The 6609-nt window shown below is 40.7% G+C and overlaps 1 pseudogene; it reads left to right on the plus strand.

Moving 5' to 3' along the window:
- Positions 1-405: 405 nt before the first annotated feature.
- LOC138097562 (heterogeneous nuclear ribonucleoprotein D-like pseudogene) lies at positions 406-1354 on the plus strand (annotated as a pseudogene).
- The last annotated feature ends 5255 nt before the right edge of the window (positions 1355-6609 follow it).

Genomic DNA, 6609 nt, shown 5'->3' on the forward strand with positions numbered 1-6609 from the left:
TAAAGCAGGATAAGCAGGTTTAGGATTGGCTAGTTTGATAATTTCAGTGGGCTCTGGGGCACAGGGGCTGTCTCTAGTTGTCTGATTTCAGGTCTTTGGTGACTGGGGCAGGTTGATAGTGTCCTGGACTGTGAGACCCTCACAGACAGGAGGCTGAGGGTACCAGCCCTGTATTGGTTGGTTTGCACATGACAGAAAAGTTCACAGGCAAGTTGTTTGCTACCCTTAGGAATTAGCTAACCCTGACAGGGATAGTTCTTCCAGGGCAGGTAAGGCCCCAATAAGTCAAAATATTAAAAAATTCAAGGAATGGGCCCTTCTGCCATCATTTTCAATTCAACTCCATAAAATGCACCATCATCGCTGCTGCCTGGACTCAGGCTGAGCTGGTGCTGCACCCCCACCATGCAGCATGTAAATAAGTATGATGACCCAGAAGAATTTGCAGAGGGCTACAAGATCAACATCAGGAAGGATCAGCAGGATGATAGTAAAATGTTTATTGGAGCCTTGAGTTGGTATATAAACAAGAAAGACCTGACTGAATACTTATCTCACTTGGTAAGCTGTAGGCTGCATAATCAAAACAGATCCGATTACTCAAAGATCAAGAGGACCTGGATTTGTGCTTTTCAGAGATGCTGCTAGTGTTAATAAGACTTTGGAAGTGAAAGAACACTACTTAGATGGCAAATTGATAGACCCCCAAAAGTCAATGCTTTAAGAGGCAAGAAATCTCCTAAAAAGATTTTTGTGGGTAGCTTGAGCCCAGATACTTCTGAAGAACAAATTAAATAATAGGTTGGAGATTTTGGAAGGGTTGAAATATTGAACTCCCCATGGATACAAAAATAAATGAAAAAAATGAGGATTTGTTTTATCACATATACAGATGAAGAGCCAGTAAAGAAATTGTTAGAAAGCACCTATTATCAAATTGGTTCTATGATGAAGTGAAGTCACTCAGTCATGTCCAACTCTTTGGGACCCCATAGACTGCAGCCTGCTAGGCTCCTCTGTCCATGGGATTTTCTAGTCAATAGTACTGGAGTGGATTGCCATTTCCTTCTCCAGGGGATCTTCCCAACCCAGGGCTCAAACCCAGGTCTCCCACATTGTAGACAGATGCTTTACCATCTGAGCCACCAGGGAAGTCCAAGGAACGCTTGGCAGCAGTGGGATGTGATGAGTAAATTAAAAAAAAAAAAAAAGCACAACCCAAAGAGATGTACAAGCAGCAACAGCAACGGGAAGAAGGGGAGCTGCAGCTGGTGGACCAGGTGGAACTAGGATCATGGTGGACATCAGGGTCAAACCCCAAACCAAATATTATGATGAAAGATATGGAAGTTAGAAGAGTACCTATGATATTGTGATTTATAAAAGTGTATCTGATCATTCAGGTGATAATCAGAATATATGAGAAATATATATTGGTCTTCATCCATAGTTCCTGTCTTACAGTTCCCTAAACCCTTGGAGTTCATTGAGTGATAAGAGCACTGAGATAACGTTTGGTCTCTTGTCCTCCATTCCTGAAAATGCTTCAGGGAAAGCCAAAACAATCTTGAGGAAGGAAAAACAGAGCTAGAGGAAGCAGGTTCCCTGACTTCAGACTATCCTACAAAGCTATAGTCATCAAAACAGTGTGGTACTCTCACAAAAATAGAAATATAGATCAATGGAACAAGATCAAGAGCCCAGAAATAAACCCATGCACCCATGGTCAATTAATCTATGATGAAGGAGGCATGACTACACAATTTTGAAAAGACAGTCTCTTCAACAAATGGTGGTGGGAAAACTGGACTACAACATGGAAAAAAAATCAAATTAGATCATTCTTTAATACTATACAAAAAATAAGCTCACAGTGGATTAAATACCTAAAGTTGAGACTAAACACTATAAAATTCCTAGAGGAAAACATAGGCAGAGCACTCCAAACATAGATGGCAGCAGTATCTTTTTTGATCTATTTTCTAGAATAATGGAAATAAGAAACAAGAATAAATAAGTGGGACTTAATTAAGCCTAAAAGCTTTGGCACAGCAAAGAAATCCAGAAACAAAACAAAAGACAACCCACAGACTTGGAGTAAATATTTGCAAATGATGTGACTGATGAGGGGTTAGTCTCCAAAATCTGGCAACGGCTCATGAAGCTTAATACCATCAAAACAAACAATCCAATCAAAAAATGGGCAGAAGACCAAAATAGACATTTCTCCAAAGAATACATATAGACGGCCAAGAGACACACGAAAAGATGTCCGCCGTTGCTAGTTATTAGAGAAATGCAAATCAAAACTACAATGAGATATCAACTCACACCAGTAAAATGGTTATCATCAAAAAATTCACACATTAAGTGCTGAAGAGGGTGTGGAGAGAAGAGAACCCTCCTGCACTGTTGGTGGGAATGTAAATTGGTATAGCTACTATGGAGAATAGTATGGAGGTTCCTTAAAAAAGCTAAAACTAGAGTTGCCACATGACTCTGCAATCCCACTCCTGGGTATACTTCTGGAGGAAAACATGGTCCGGAAGGATGCATGCACCCCAGTGTTTATTGCAATATGTTTACAGTAGCCAAGACATGGAAGAAACCTAAATGCCCATTGATAAAGGAATGGATAAGGAAGAAGTGGTACATGTATACAGTGGAATATTACCCAGCCATTAAAACCAGTGAAGTAATGCCATTTGCAACAACATGGATGTACCTAGAGATTGTGATATTCAGTGACAGAGAAGTAAGTCAGACAGAGAAAGGAAAGTATGATATCCCATATCCCTTATATGTAGAATCTAAAAAGAAATGATACAAATATACTTATATACAAAAATAGAAATAGACTCACAGACTTAAAGAACAAATTTATGGTTACCAGCGGGGAAGGGTGGAGGGGAGGGATAGGGAGGTTTGGAGATTAACATGTATAACCAATCTGACTGCTATTAACAAAGTACAACATGTTGAAGCTGAAGATGGAGACTGACTTCATTTTACTTCATTTTAATGTAAGTGGACAGCTGGGTCATGGAAATGAGATATTGAGATTAAGAAATGATAACTGAGTCTCTTTAATATAGAAACTATATATGTATATTTCTGTTTTGACTGCACTGTGTGGCTTGTGGGATATTAGTTTCCTGACCAGGAATTGAACCCAGTCCCTCAGCTGTGAAAGCTCAGAGTCCTAACCATTGGACGGGTAGGGAATTCCTAGAAACTATATTTTATTCATCTTTTTTTGTTATTTAGTTGCTAGGTCTTCCTACTCTTTTGTGACCCCATGGATCTCAGCCCACCAGGCTCCTCTGTCTGTGGGATTTCTCAGGCAAGAATACTGGAGTGGGTTGTCATTTCTTTCTCCAAGGGATCTTCCCAACCCAGGGATCAAATCTGCATCTTCTGTGTCTCCTACATTGGCAGGTGGATTCTTTACCACTGAGCCACCATGAAAGCTCTTATTCATTTTATATCCTGGCATCTATTAGGACACCTGGCTCATAGAATATATACAGTAAGTGCTCTGGTATAGAGCACGGCCTAGAGGGAGAGATATAAATTCCTGGGTTAGATAAAACATCTAAACAGGCCAGTTTGCTTGCAAAAACTCAGCCTAGACAGGAGATGGTGCATCAAAAAGAGTTAGGCTTCCCTGTATAAGACAACGTTGGGAAGTTAGTGAGAGGCTGTTATAGCTCTGGGAGCCAGAGGCAGGGTCACTCTTCTGAGAAGGAAATTCAGCAGTAGGAAGTTCCTTGTTTCAGAGATGCTGAGGAACATGAGAACAGAGATGTCTAATATCTAATTTTTATTTATTTTTTGGGGCTGGCAGTAATTCCTCTCTATTATTCAAAAACCTTCAGTAGATTGCTTTAGTAGCAATCTCAACAACTGCCTTGGATTGGCGATGTTTTGCAGATAAAAGGGAAGGCTTCATACTTGGTCCTACATATAGTGTAAGGATGAGAACTGTGTGGGAGGAGAGACGTGAGAGAATTCAGCAAGAACAAGAAGTCAGAGCCAGAGGTAGCCATGAGGGGCCCCTGGGAATCTCTTGAAATCTCAGAGAAGGCATGGGGTTTTTCCAGAGTATGTAGTGCAGGAAATTGAGTCAGCAGATTTTTTTTTTTTTTTTTTTTGTCCAATGAAAGTTGGAAGATTTGGACTTGGGGACATTCTGGCTAAAATGTGTTACATATTCATTTATTAAAGCATACACTTAATAGTTTTTATTGAACACCTACTACATGGCACACACAGAGGATAGAATAGTGGGTAAAAACAGATGTGGTCTCAGGTACCTTAGAGTGTTCTTCAACTCATGACTATATAGAGATGTCAAAGGGATCTATCCAATAAGACTGTCTGAAATATCACCCTTGAGAGAAAACCATGGTTTGAGATTATTTATAGACGATGAGTCAGCAAGGATGTGTTTGTAAACTGACCTAACCAAAATTGGTTGTTCACAGTTGTCAAGTTCTTTTTGGCAGGTGTAAGTGATCTTGATTTGAGGCAGTGAAGGCTATGGGTCTCCCTTTCCACAGCCTCCCCTGCTGAACTGATATATTACAAGGAAAGCAAATCTCAAACTGAAATCTACCATATTATTCATTATGGAAGAGGTGCAAACCAGATACACAACTTGTTCTTTGGAGTTCAGTGAAGTAACAGCACTCTGCATTTAGGCACTTCAGGTTCACTAGAGCCAGATGTGACAATATTCTGTTGCAGGACTAAGCATTCCTTTCAATTGGATCAGGATCAGACTCCTTCTTTAAACGGCAGAATGCGAGAGTCTCAGGCTGAAGGCATACTGCCAATCATTAGGCCTGTAGGTTGTACACAGGCCTGTACAGCATTTCTAGCCCTTCCTCTAAGAGGAACATCACTCATTACCATTTCTTTTTTTTTTTTTTTTCTTTTTCTCAAACTTTAAACTTTGTATTTTGTATTGAGGTATAGCTGATTAACAATGTTGTGATAGTTTCAGGTGAACAGTGGAGGGACTCAGCCATACATATATATGTATCTGTTCTCCCTCAAACCCCTCTCCCATCCAGGCTGGCACAGAAGCTTGAGTAGTTGCATGTGCTACGCAGTAGGTCCTTGTTGGTTATACATTTTGAATATAGCAATGTGTACATGTCCTTCCCAAACTCCCTGACTATCTCTTCAGCTGTCAGCAACCATAAGTTCGTTTCCTAAGTCTGATTCATCACCATTTCTTTGGTTAGGAACATCACCAAAGAAAAAAGTGTTTATCATCTCTTATGGTTGTCACCCTGCTTATTTAACTTCTATGCAGAGTACATCATGAGAAACGCTGGGCTGGAAGAAGCACAAGCTGGAATCAAGATTGCGGGGAGAAATATCAATAACCTCAGATATGCAGATGACACCACCCTTATGGCAGAAAGTGAAGAGGAATTAAAAAGCCTCTAGGTGAAAGTGAAAGAGGAGAGCGAAAAAGTTGGCTTAAAGCTCAACATTCAGAAAACTAAGATCATGGCATCCAGTCCCATTGCTTCATGGGAAATAGATGGGGAAACAGTGGAAACAGTGTCAGACTTTATTTTGGGGGGGCTCCAAAATCACTGCAGATGGTGATTGCAGCCAGGAAATTAAAAGACGCTTACTCCTTGGAAGGAAAGTTATGATCAACCTAGATTGCATATTGAAAAGCAGAGACATGACTTTGCCAAGAAAGGTCCATCTAGTCAAGGCTATGGTTTTTCCAGTGGTCATGTATGGATGTGAGAGTTGGACTGTGAAGAAGGCTGAGCACCGAAGAATTGATGCTTTTGAACTGTGGTGTTGGAGAAGACTTTTGAGAGTCCCTTGGACTGCAAGGAGATCCAACCAGTCCATTCTAAAGATCAGTCCTGGGTGTTCATTGGAAGGACTGATGCTGAAGCTGAAACTCCAATACTTTGGCCACCTAATGCGAAGAGTTGACTCATTGGAAAAGACCCTGATGCTGGGAGGGATTGGGGGCAGGATGAGAAGGGGACGACAGAAGATGAGATGGCTGGATGGCTTTACTGACTCAATGGACATGAGTTTGGGTAAACTCCGGAAGTTGGTGATGCACAGGGAGGCCTGGCGTGCTGCAGTTCATGGGGTCACAAAGAGTCGGGTACGACTGAGTGACTGAACTGAACTGAGGGTTAGTTCTCTGGTAGTCTAGGGTCTTGGAGTCAGTGCTCCCACTCCAAAGTCTCAGGGCTGGATCTTTGGTTAGGAATGATGTTCCACAAATGGTTTGTTATGGCGTTAAGTGAGATTAAAACAAATATCCAAAAACAAGAAACCAAAGATGAACCCCAGACAAATGGCAGTTACAAAATCAGACAAGTAATAATTAAAATAATGGAATATACACATATACATATACTCCCATAAGCGAGGTCAAAACAGTCCAACAACAACAATAAAAAATGTACTGTAGATTGACCTGGCAAACAAAGGAAATAAAAAATCATATTTACCAGTTAAGAAGAAAACTAACCGAAGCACAAACTGGAAAACAAAACTAAAGCAAGGTGCCAAGTGGCGAATAAAAGAATGAAGACAAAATTAACAAATACACTG

Source organism: Capricornis sumatraensis, chromosome 2, assembly GCF_032405125.1.
Source record: "Capricornis sumatraensis isolate serow.1 chromosome 2, serow.2, whole genome shotgun sequence".
NCBI classification, from domain to species: Eukaryota; Metazoa; Chordata; class Mammalia; order Artiodactyla; family Bovidae; genus Capricornis; species Capricornis sumatraensis.